Source organism: Mycteria americana, chromosome 8 (assembly GCF_035582795.1).
Source record: "Mycteria americana isolate JAX WOST 10 ecotype Jacksonville Zoo and Gardens chromosome 8, USCA_MyAme_1.0, whole genome shotgun sequence".
Classification (NCBI taxonomy): domain Eukaryota; kingdom Metazoa; phylum Chordata; class Aves; order Ciconiiformes; family Ciconiidae; genus Mycteria; species Mycteria americana.
In genome coordinates, this window is record NC_134372.1 from 34,334,820 (window position 1) to 34,347,270 (window position 12,451).

At 41.5% G+C, this 12,451-nt stretch overlaps 1 long non-coding RNA gene across 1 annotated transcript in view; it reads left to right on the top strand.

The window, feature by feature from the left end:
* The first annotated feature begins 451 nt into the window (after positions 1–451).
* LOC142413745 (uncharacterized) overlaps positions 452–12,451 on the top strand; it is a 32,064-nt gene continuing 20,064 nt past the window's right edge. The window contains exon 1 of the long non-coding RNA XR_012776890.1: positions 452–551. This is a non-coding gene — a long non-coding RNA (uncharacterized LOC142413745). The remainder of the gene's footprint in view (positions 552–12,451) is intronic.

The window sequence follows — 12,451 nt, forward strand, 5'->3', positions numbered from 1 at the left end:
GGGGCGAGGGGGGGGAAAGGGAGAAACAAACCAACTTGTTTCCGCAAAAATGATGCAAATGTAAAGATTAATAACTCCAGCAGGAGATGGCGAGTTTGGTCCAAAAGAAGAGAAAGTCAAATGCAGTTAACTCTGGGAAGAGTTAATGCACACTCCACATTGCAAAACATAATTTCCCCTCTTCTACCCCCCAGGTACAGCTCGAAGCCCAATAAGTTCGCTTGGAAGAGGCCGTTCCCGAGGAGCCAAGCAGAGGCAGGGCTTCGTGCATGGCCGGGCAGCCGGCTCCCTCCAGCCCCGCCGGCGGCTGCGCGGCGGCAGGCTCGGCTCGGAGGCAGAGCCGCTGCCGAGCGGAGGGGAGAGCTGCGCCTTCCTCCGGGGTCAGAGGGAGCAGCTTACTCAGCTGCAGGATCTTGGACGGCAGCGGCAGTACCGCCCCTGGCAGGGAGCGCCTTGCCCGCCCCGCTGCCCTGATCCTTTCTGGGAGGGGGAGACGGAGACCAGCGAGTGCTGGAGAGCCCTGGCTGGAGCAGGGTGAAGGGCTGCAACAGGTAAGGGGAGCGGAGCGGGACTGCGTGGGCCAGCCACCAGGTGGGATTTTAGAGGCAGGCAGGCAGGGAGGGGAAAGTACTGTGAGGACTGGGGGAGAGCAAGTTGGAATCAGCTTGTGCACCTCAGCTGTGCCCCATCTATGCTCTGTGTCCCTGAGGGTGACCTCTGGGACTGTCCTTTCCACTTAAATGGAAAGGTGGTCTGGGAGGGGTGTGATCAGAGTGTTTCTTCTGGAAGCACCTACAGTGGCACATGCAGGGGGAAAGGGATAATGCTCAGGTTCTGTGGGAGTCCTTGTAGTGCAGAAATCCCAGGGAGAGGGAGCTTGCAGAACTGATTTTCTTGTCTCCCCTCGGGCAGGGTCAGTGGGGGAAGCATGGAGTATAATCTGCCAGCTAAGAGTTGCCAAAAGGCCTCTCTTGTTGCTTGCCCAGAAAGAAAAGAGGCCTTGTGTTTTTGTGGAGAGTGAACCAAGCTGTATGCCTTCCTGTGGAAGAAGAGGGCTCAGGCAAGGCTAGCAGTATTCAGTCCCTGTGTCTTGGGGCATTGCTCCTCTCTGTGCTCTCAACACTCTCGCTGGAAACCCAGCGTGGACTTGAGGCTGCGTTGCCTGCACTGGGGATATCTGAATTAGGTGCATTTCCCCCACCTTCCACTGGAACCTCCAGGCTTCCTAGGATACAGGGCAATGGGGTGCCTCTGCCCCAGTGATCCTGGGTCAGTAGCAGTGCTGATCCCAGTCTAAACAGCTGTGCACACGTGGGTGCAGAGCTTTCTCCCTCTCCCCCATGGCAAGTTTGAGCCTTCTGTTGGACAAGTGAGGAAGATGATGCCATTTGCATTTCTGCAGCTTTATACCTGTGTTGGTGGGGAGATCTGGTAGTGAGCCATTTTATGTTTCACCAGTTGCATTTAGTTTCTTACAGTATGGGATTCCTAAAATGAAACAGTTGCTGTTCTTAACTCAGGACATGTCTGGGATGCTGAAAAGTCCTGTTTGGGGAATTTTCCTTCCGGAGGGGGTTGTGGAGCTATTGGAGAATGGTCCCAGCATTGCACAGGCATCTAGAAACTTGCAAAAAGATTCCAAAGGGTCTCCTGCCATTTGTGCCTAGATCACTAACAAAAATGGGTTCAGTGTCATGAGTCTTCCTTGCAGAATGCTGCTCCTAGCACTCTTGTTATTAGTGACCTTTTAATTTTTATTCTGCCGCAGTGTAGCAGGTCATACATATTTTGATCTTATCCTCATAGCTTCTCTTGTGTGCCTCCCAGCTGTATTTTGGCGAGTAACTCTAGTTGGGGGAGACTGTGAAATTCTGCGAAGCTATCAGAAGAAAGAAGACCCGAGGAAGAGAGTTTGGAAGAGTTTGAGAAAAATGAAGACATAAGATGTGAATAATTGTCATTCATATTCATAATTTATGTTGTGTACAGTATGTTAGAAGAAATATCAGTGCATCAACTTCAGTTTTATTTCCAATCAGAAGTGTTGAAAATTTCTTGCCAGAGACATCCAGCAGTAGTGCTGTTTTTATTTTTTTTTCTCTATATAACACTCATTCAAGGACTAGAGGATGACAGGAGGACTCCTACTTTATTTGCAATTAATAGTCATCCAGCTTATAGTGGAAATTATAATTTCATTGTTGCAATTCATGCTAATAAATGATAATGTGCTTTTGATATTTTGGGCTGCAGGGTCATTCAAGTCAGGGCCATCCTCCTTGAGCTACTTCTATACTGACAGTGTTTCCCAATTTTGTCAGTAGTAAATAACCCTTTTTAAAAGATAAATATTGTAGTGAAAATGAACATAATCCTGAACTTTATATGTTAATAAAAACCCCATGCCACTAATTGTATGATAGTTGTTTTTGGTGTTGCTGTCACCAAAGCAGTTCTATATTTCTCTTTCTGTTACCAAATAAAAATGCTGAGTCTTTAAAAAAATTTAACATGTCATATTGCTCACTGTAACAGTTCTTTCCTTCAAAATTTCATGTAAAACACTGCAGGGTATTGGTCCGACTGCCTGATCTGCTGACTTCAATGGAAATAAATACCATTTCCATTGAAAGAATGGAGAAGCATTTTGTTCTTTCCCATGCATGTGGTACTATTGCTGATTTCATAATTGTTAATATCTGGTCTACAGGACTTGAAATTTCATGGGTCAGTTCTCCTTCGTACTTTGATTCTCCCTAAATTCTTGGGCATATGTTGAGTCGTGTTTTAAAATTATTGATTGGCATGGATCCATAACTCCCTTATGAATGTTTTTATAATTTCTTTACCTGGTTTTGTATTTCCCAGCTGTCAACAAAGCTGAATTTCCCTATGATTCTGTTGGTTGAGGTGTGGGAAAAGAGAACCTTCTGATGTCTCTCTTTTTAATCTAGTTTTATTGTTCCTTTGTTGTCTCCTTTCTGAGTGATTAATCTCACTATTTTAGTCTTCGAAGAGCCTTTCCAAAGGCTCGATTGTCTTACAACCCAGAGGATTGCAGCATCTAGTTTTGAAACGCCTCCTTTGAAATTGCAGGACCAGTTCTATCCAGAGTGGTGAGATGAGGCTCAGCAGTTATTATATACATAACAGAAATACTAATTCAGGTAGCCATGCAGTTTGTCATGTGGCCAACCTCTTGCAGTGATGTATTGAGCAGAGATCTTCGCTGAGTTTCCTGCAATATTCCCAGGTCTCTATTGTGGCTTGATTAAGCTAATTGAGAGCCCTGCTAGTATATTCACCACCATTAATATACATAAACTTACCAGCTTTGCATTTAGTTTATCATGTACATGAAAAATTGCACATCTCTGACCAAACTGAGAATGAAATTGTTTTCCCAGACTGAGCTAAGACATTAGTGAGTCTTGAAGCACTGGTTTAATGTAACATTTTGACCTGTGAAAGTCATATTTATTTTCCTAGTATACGTAGTGGAAAGACTTCATTGACTAGAAAGGACTTTGGAACAGATACATTGAGGGAAAAATCAACTTCTCTCCATAATGGGAAGAGGAGGATCTTTCATTATTAAAGTAGAGGTGCCAGGGCTCAGTTTTCAAGATATGGTTTTAAAGTCCAGTGGGTCGTTAAATGAGAATTTTCTGCTGATGTAAATTTGCATAGCTGTGTTGCGGTGCAAATTCTTGCAACTTATTTTGCCCATGGGATCTTATGGCAGAAAAGGAAGCCAGGAAACAGTGTTGTTACAGAAATACACCCTAGTCCTGTTACCTCAGTTGTTGCATGCAGCAGATACACTTGCACGAGACAAGGATTATTTGGATAACTACAACTTTGTGAGAAACACATCCATATTTCTTCTTCTCCTGTTTTATTTTCATTTGTCCTGTGGCAAATGAACATAACTGAATTCTTTTGGCCATGTTTTCAAGATCATGTAAAACTTCTGGATAACTGTGGATGCATTTAATAGTTTCAGTGGCAAACACATGGTAGAAGGATGCAGTTGTCAAAAAATTAAGATGTCTAGGGTCGTTTTTTGAAAATAACTGGAATGTCACAGGGTAAAAGCTGTCCAGTGTTATCTGGTGATGGTCATGTTAAGTTCCATCCATCTAGGGCTTTGGGTGCATAACCTGTTCTAGTCCTGTGAGAAACTTTTCCTACTTAAAATACTGTATTTTATTAAAGATGCAGAAAAAGAAGAAAAACAGTTAAAAGCATTGAAACATAGCATATCAAGTTAGGTATTTGTTTGAATAACATCCATTATTATTTTCTCTTGAAATGGTAGATGGTTTTCTAAAGAAACCCCCTCCCCTCTGTCTACCAGCAGTCTTTTAGATGGTACTGAAGACTTGGATACTTGTCCTGTGTGAGAAAGGAAATAGTTGAATTGGTCTGGAGCTGTTTTAAGACAAAACAAGTGAAGTGCATACAAAAATGTGGAGAACACAGTATCAAGGACAGAAATACAATTTTTGTTTCTGATGCATTTTTGTGTCTTTTTATGGCTGAGATGGTCATAGTATAAGGTAGTATTGGCTCCTCTCAAACCAGGCCAGCTGATGCTCGGGTTCTCTAGGCCAACTAGTCAATACTCATAGGTCTGGTCATGACTGCTTTATGCTAATAACAGTGGTAATGCAGCCAAATCCCTTTGGTTATGCTTCAGCAGCTGGGAGGATAAATGAGTCCTGTATAACCATAGATCAACTGCAGAATTATAATTTTAGTTTAGTGTTTAAGCACGTGTCGTGGTTTAACTCCAGCCGGCAACTAAGCACCACACAGCCGCTTACTCGCTCCCCCGCGGTGGGATGGGGGAGAGAATAGGAAGAGTAAAAGTGAGAAAAGTCGTGGATTGAGATAAAGACAGTTTAATAGGTAAAGCGAAAGCCGTGCACGCAAGCAAAGCAAAACAAGGAATTCATTCACTCCTTCCCATCGGCAGGCGAGTGTTCAGCCATCTCCAGGAAAGCAGGGCTCCAGCACACGTAACAGTTACTTGGGAAGGCAAATGCCATCACTTTGAATGACCCCCCCTTCCTTCTTCTTCCCCAGCTTTATATACTGAGCATGACGCCATATGGTATGGAATAGCCCTTTGGGCAGTTGGGGTCAGCTGTCCCGGCTGTGTCCCCTCCCAGCTTCTTGTACACCTGGCAGAACATGGGAAGCTGATTAGTTGGATGGGAAACATCTAACTAATCAGCTAGATGTTTAGCAACAACTAAAACATCTCTGTATTATCAACACTGTTTTCCGCACAAATCCAAAACATAGCCCCATACTAGCTACTATAAAGAAAATTAACTATATCCCAGCCAAAACCAGCACAGCATGTTTTTAATGTTCCCCTTACTGTAATATGTTTTGAGCAAAGCTGGAAGATGTTGCAAATACGATGTTGGGGTGTTGTTTCTAAATTGGTATAATTAGGAGCTGGTCTGATTAGTGCTATTAACGTCAGGAAGTTCCAAAGAAGGGAGGGCTTTTTATTCAGGTTGGCTTCACATGTATTTTCGTAATTTGAAGTTGTGTGAATATATTTTATATTTTCTGAATATATCTGTCACATACTGCCTTAATGGTGACAGCATATCATACTATGGTGTGTTTCTGTCTTACTGTATCTACACTAGTGTCTAATGAATACTTCTGCACAAAGGCTGTTGTACATAGTGCAGCGGAGTTCGTTCCTGTCTGAGTCAGATGCTTTTCACTCAGCCCTTTACCTCTGCAGTTTATGGAAATTTCCCTCCTGTTACACTGTGGCCAGGTTGCAGCTAATCCTATGTCTATTCCTGGGGTCAGAGGAAGAATGCAAGACAGTTCTTTCTGCATCTGTGCAGCAGAAAAGCATTTTTGCAAGCAAAGGGACAGTTATGCGGTAGGAAGCACTAAGCACTTTAGAGCAAGCAAGGTAACGTCTGGCCACACGTGACCACTTGTAGGAGAGTTTTAAACCATTTGCCGCTGCAGTTTACATCTTTGCCCACACCATTGGTAATGTGCTGTAGAAGTACAGTCCTTTATATCTGGAGACATTTTCTGTACATGCCTTCTGATGCAGTTGCTTATCTGCTGAGTTTCCTCTACCAGTTGTGCAGCTTTTCGGTTTTAACTGGTTTAGTCATCTTTCTTCTTATAAAGCCCAATACTTCAGCCTTGCCAATCAGGAGGAGACCCTCTTTGTGTTAACTCAGTTTGTGCCTGCCTCTCTGTATATCTACTTCCTGTCATCTCTGAGATTAACTTAAAATAATTCTTTCCTTTAGTACCCCTTTCGAGTTTTCTCCACTACGTTTATAGGTTGTTCATGCTGTGCTTTTCCTTTTCTAACTTAATTCTTTTTCTTGTTTAGAAGAACCCTGTTGATACACAGTGTTAGGATCTCTGCTGGAAACCAGTAATATGTTAATTCTGGCTGAAGTATTGGCTACCCACATCTCTCATTGGTTCCTCAGGAAATGATGGAGATAGATACCAATATATATTGTTACTCTGTTGAGAAGCCTACAGTTTTGCAAAACACTTAAGAATGTGCTTGATGTGGAAAATACATTTATCCAGTTGAAAGCAACAAGGTGATTCATGTTCTTAAAAGTTAAAGCACTTAAGTGTAAGCTTATCAGCTATGTATGCCTTCACGCTGGATAACAGAAGAATGAGGGCTGTTTCATATTTAAACCAGCAGATAAAAGTGGCCTTTTAAAAATTGGAACATTCTTTTAGAAGGAATCACAAGCAACAGTCAGCTACTTTTAAGGTGGATCTTGACAAGATGGTAAATGTGTGTTCGTGAAGAAAAGGAGACAGATGCGGAGGTTTGTTCTGTGTTTGCATTTAAGCCCAAGTAAGCGAGTTTGTTTCTTTGACTAGTAAGTTAGTTTTGTTAACCGTTACTTTATTGACAGTCATTGGCATACTACTGTGCTGTTAAGTGCAGTAACAAAAACGGAGAAAAAAGGTTGCTCAGGCTTGTAAATTTATGCAATAGTTGAGCTATGGTTTCTGTTCCTGTTTTGCTGTACCAAGGAGGTAAATTGTACCTGTTTCTTTGGCTGGCATGGTTTACTTTATTATCCATACAGGATAGGACAAACGGCTCTTCCCTCTCCGAGTTACGCATGGCACAAGAGCCCAGAAGAATTACCTTGTTGGTAGCTCCTTAAATAAGCATCCATCCAGGTTCATGACTGAGCATGAAGTTTCTCATGGTTTAGAGTTTAATGTTACAAGGAAATAAAATACTTCTCACTAAATAATAGTGAAAACACAGTAGGAGGTATTTTGTTCAGCGAATACAGGCTATTGTCCTACCCTTGTCCAGAAAGCAACATACATCAAACAGAAGATGTCTTCCTTACATTCTAGCTAAATCAATGTTATTTCTTCCAGAATGCTGCTGCTTCCATTCCTAGAGATAAAAAAACATAGCTCACTGTCAGTAGATAATTCCTCCTCTTGGGCTTTCTGTCCTTGACCAGTAGAAGTTTTTATTTTTCTTAGACAAGGAAGAGTTTCTTTATCCCTGGAAGATTAAATTGCCTTGCTGGCAAGTCTGGCTCACTGAAGAAACGGAGGAGGAAGAGCAGATAGGGAAGAAATAGAAAAGAAAATAATTTCAGGGTATCTTTATAGTCTCCTATTGTTAGGATGTCAGTTACTGTTGTATATCACCTATATCGCAAACTTGTCATACCTTGGGGTATTCTTTTTTTTTCTTCTCCAACTAGTAGAAGATTTATCAATTATCCATAGAAAATCTTTTTTATTGCTGGACTCATCTTTAAGGTATAGCCATGATGCTCAAAGGGATTTACTTTTTAACATCCAATTCAGAAGGACGAGTATTAAAAGATCATAGTTTTTTTATCCAATTGTGCCTTCCATGGGAATAATTGCAGAAAATAGTGCCCTTTTCAACTTCTTTAGTTGGTACTGCTCTGTTTTAAATGCTGTTACCTCACACTACAGAACTGCTAAGGATGGTAGATTAAGCAGTGTATTCTGTAACTGTGGGCTCTGATTTAACACTGTAATGCTCCTTTTGGTGAGTGCAGTGTGCATTCACTTACTGTAAACATGGGTTTTCCAAAATGGTGTATAGGAGTAGAAAGAAGGTTAATGAACTGAGGAAAAAAAAATTGCTTCTCTAATTGACAGCAAGGTCTGCAGGGAGTCAGCCAGGCTGCATACAGGTGAGGGAAGCAGGCTGTGGTCTGTGATCCTGAACAGTGGTTAGTTATTGATGGCTGTATTAGGCATTCTGATTACTGAGAGACAGCTGCAGTGTGCTTAGCTCTTAGCAGTGTTTTTTTGCCTCCACAGCAATCAGACTTTCAGAGTACCAGGAAAGAAGGGATGCACTTATTTGCAAAATATGTCAACTTGCCAACTTTAGGTATGGATCTTCCCAGTGATGTGGGAACAAGAACTGACTTAACTTAGGTTCCTTGGAGCCTAGGTATTCATCCCACTGTTGGAAGGACAGTGCAGGTGCATTACTACACCCTGGTAGTGCTTGTGTGACCTTCTGAGAGCAGCTGCTGTCCCAGAGGTTTGCTTTCAAGCTTCAGCATTGACTGTGTCCAGAGAAAGTTTGTCAGAAGGACTCCCAGCTCTCACTGGGAACAGAAGACACAGGGTGGATAATGAATAGAGCTAAAAAGTGAGAGGTGTCTTCTAGTTCAGCTTTCCCTTGGTCAAGTTCTCCCTCCTTGATCTACCTAGTTCTTATGTGGAGTCAGTCCTCAGTTTCCTTTCGATTAGATCTCCATCCTACTTTTCTGTCCTTTCCAGTTTGTGGATTTTAATCCTCTCTCAATTCTATTTCACTTGTATTTCTTCTTTGCTTTCATGACTCAGGACTTTTTTTCCTCTGTTCCTTCATGCTATGTCATTTCTTCTGGCTGGAACAGTGTCCTCCTTTTCTGAAAGGAAACATCAGTCCAGCAGGAGGATTAAAGGAGATTTTAAAATAAATTCATAGGGAGTCTCAACCCCTTGCAAAAACTGGAAGAAAATGGCAGTGAGTTTCAATTATAGCGAGCTTTATTTCTGTACAGTATAATGTAATTAATAATGTTATCAATATCTATAAAAGCATAAAGAAAAGACAGCAGTAGGAGTTACAAAAAAACATAATAAAATCAAAAGCCTTATAAAGGTATAAAACTAAGCTTCCAAATATGGTAGAAGAGGAGGAAGGGCCAGGGCCAGAACCACAAATTGCAGGCTATTCTGGAAAAAAACAGCTTTGGAAAGATCTAAAAGTGAAGCCGAAAGATGGAGGAAGCCCTGCAAACCAGCAAAAGAGAAGCCTATCTAAGCCAGTTCTAGCTGAATAGGCTAGGAACTGAAGAGGAAGGGAATGTTAAGCAATTTTGGTTTATTCTGTATGCAGAAAGAGAAAATAATCACAAACTTTCCTCTGGGTAAAGGGGATCAGAGAAGCACTGTCAATTTGACTATATTGCTGAGACAGTGTTTTAAAAATAAACAAACAACCTTTCAGCTTTCTCTTCAAATTTCCTCTCTGTCTTTAAATAACAAAAAAACTAACCAAAAAACCCCACAAAAGACTTTCAGAGTACCAGGAAAGAAGGGATGCACTTATTTGCAAAATATGTCAACTTGCCAACTTTAGGTATGGATCTTCCCAGTGATGTGGGAACAAGAACTGACTTAACTTAGGTTCCTTGGAGCCTAGGTATTCATCCCACTGTTGGAAGGACAGTGCAGGTGCATTACTACACCCTGGTAGTGCTTGTGTGACCTTCTGAGAGCAGCTGCTGTCCCAGAGGTTTGCGTTCAAGCTTCAGCATTGACTGTGTCCAGAGAAAGTTTGTCAGAAGGACTCCCAGCTCTCACTGGGAACAGAAGACACAGGGTGGATAATGAATAGAGCTAAAAAGTGAGAGGTGTCTTCTAGTTCAGCTTTCCCTTGGTCAAGTTCTCCCTCCTTGATCTACCTAGTTCTTATGTAGAGTCAGTCCTCATTATAATAATCTCAAAAATTATCAGTCAAAACGACAGATTCTCCTTTAAACTTACTGTTAGAGGTTAGATCACAATTTCTCTTCCCCTATAATGAATGTGATTAAAGCCATAGGGATTCCCTTCCATACCACCTTGAAAAGCAAATAATGCAATGGAGAACTACTTTGATAAAGTGTTGCAAGCTCTACTCTAAGTTAACACTGCATTTCATACCAGCTGCAGCTGCTATTAGCAGGGTAAAGATCTGGATAACCTCCATCCATTTTCCCCAAAATGGAATTGTTTCTGCCACCAATGTGGACCTCCAGCTTGTGGCATGGGCACAGTGCCCTGAAAGCTTATGACCTTTTTCTTGAAATAAAAGCAGAACCGAATGAGATTTTGATGAGAGAACATCAATAAGATAATGACAAGTTGCACCAGGAGATACACTGCGTTCGGTCTCTTTGTCATAGGGATGGTTACCATTATTTTGCCCTGAAGAGTATTTTCAGGTTATTGGAATCTGCCTAACTTTGAGTAAGTTGGTTTGCGTGTTTATTTTGTTGGGGCAAATGATGATTTGCATCAGCTCTCATGTGTAGGAATCTCTGCTTCATAATACATAATACTTCTGCATAATACAACTGTTACCTTAAATGTTCTGCCTAGGGCCTGTGCAGCATTGTGGATCAAATACATTTGAAATAAGGAATGCTTCTTCCAGTTACAAGACAAAACAAGTGATGCAATGGGTGAATCTTTCCTTGCAACTTGTAAGAGAAACGTTGCTGTTTCCCTGTTCCCAGTTAACTAAACTGTTTTGACTCAAGGACAGACTCAGTTCGGGAAGTGATGAAGAAACCTCGGACAAAACAAAGGATTTTTAATTTTATTAGTATCTCGGGTTGTTCCTGAGTCAGAGTTGTTACTTATGCTTGGGCCTAAGAATGCCTACTTTTTTCTTTTGCTAGTAAAATGTTAGGCACCTAAGACTAACATGTGTTACTAATATTAGGGTATTCAAGACTTTTTCCTTGTCAAATAGGCAAATTCTTGGTTTGGCATTTCAAAACTCAGATGTTTAATTTTGGTGTTGTGTTTTCAAAATGCCATCTCAGTAAGCCGATTCGTTTGTGTTTGAGTTACTTCTAAATGTTCCTCTGCGGAAACAGGGAAATTGGAGATAAGGTATCTATCCCAGGCTAGAGAAGTAAAGAACAAAATCTGTGACCATTCCCCGATAGGCCCTGGCGTGTGTCAGGTCTGCGTTTTCAACCCCACAAACCCCTGATGTAATTCTCAGCTCTTGCGTGATACCACCTGCTAATAGGAACTGCTCTTGCAGAATTCTGCTAGCCATAATAAGGTGCACATTGTATACAAATAAAAACAGCTCAGCTTTATTACGTGGCTTGCATGCCTGGTAATGAATAGAAGAAAGGCGCACTCCTTCACGAACAGCAAAATTTAATATAGTCTCTTCCCAGAGTTGCACCAGTGGGACTGAAAGTTTATCTCAGCATTCCAAGGGCAATAAAAATCTAAATTTAAACTCAAAACGTCTTACCGGGGCAAGAGTACCCAGAGGCTATGTACTGTTCAAACTTTGTTTAGGTCATAACCGCTTATGTAAAGTTAGTTTATACCAGCTAGTTAGGTTTTATGGTTTTGAGCAGTACCTCTACTATTAGGGGAGACATAGCAAGTGGAGGGGATGCATCTGAAAGTTCAGCTCTGCTTTACTATTGCATTTAATTCAGCTCCTTACAGCTTAGTGCACAACTATGTGAAGAAATTCCTAGCTCTTAACCTTCATTGTGCAGACACCTTTAAATCTATTCTAATTCATTCCCATAGTTAGACATCTCAGATATTTGGGATTTAAGGTAAATATGAAAGGAAGAAGTGAAAAAGCTATCAGGTGAAGGCCGGCTATAGCAGGTAAACTCCTGTTAACTGTGAACACAGATTGGAAAGACTGAATATAAAAAATAACCAGATGCTTGCTAGTGGGCTGTCAGTTCAGAGTTTCAGTGGTGGCTTGTTCTCTTTGCCTGTAGTTTTAAAGGGGGGACGGGGAGAGGAGAAACTCAAATGCCATTTCTGCAACACGAATATGAGTAAGATGGGATAAGGAAATCAACTGGAGATTTTCCTGAGATCACATGAATGATCTGGTGGCAGGGACATATATGAAGCGCTGTATGAGATTACGAGTTACCACAGCTAAATTCCAAGACCCTCATTAGCTCTCTTCCTTCTGGAAAGGGTGTGAGTGTTGGATTTAGCCACCGTAAAGGAAAAGTGAGGGTTGGAGAGGCATATAAGGGGGTAATTTTGCTGAGAAAGCTTGAGGGGAAGCAGTATTCTTCCTTGCTTAGTGCCATTTCCTAGCCATTTTCCATTTCTGCATCCTGCTCACATGCACAGGAAT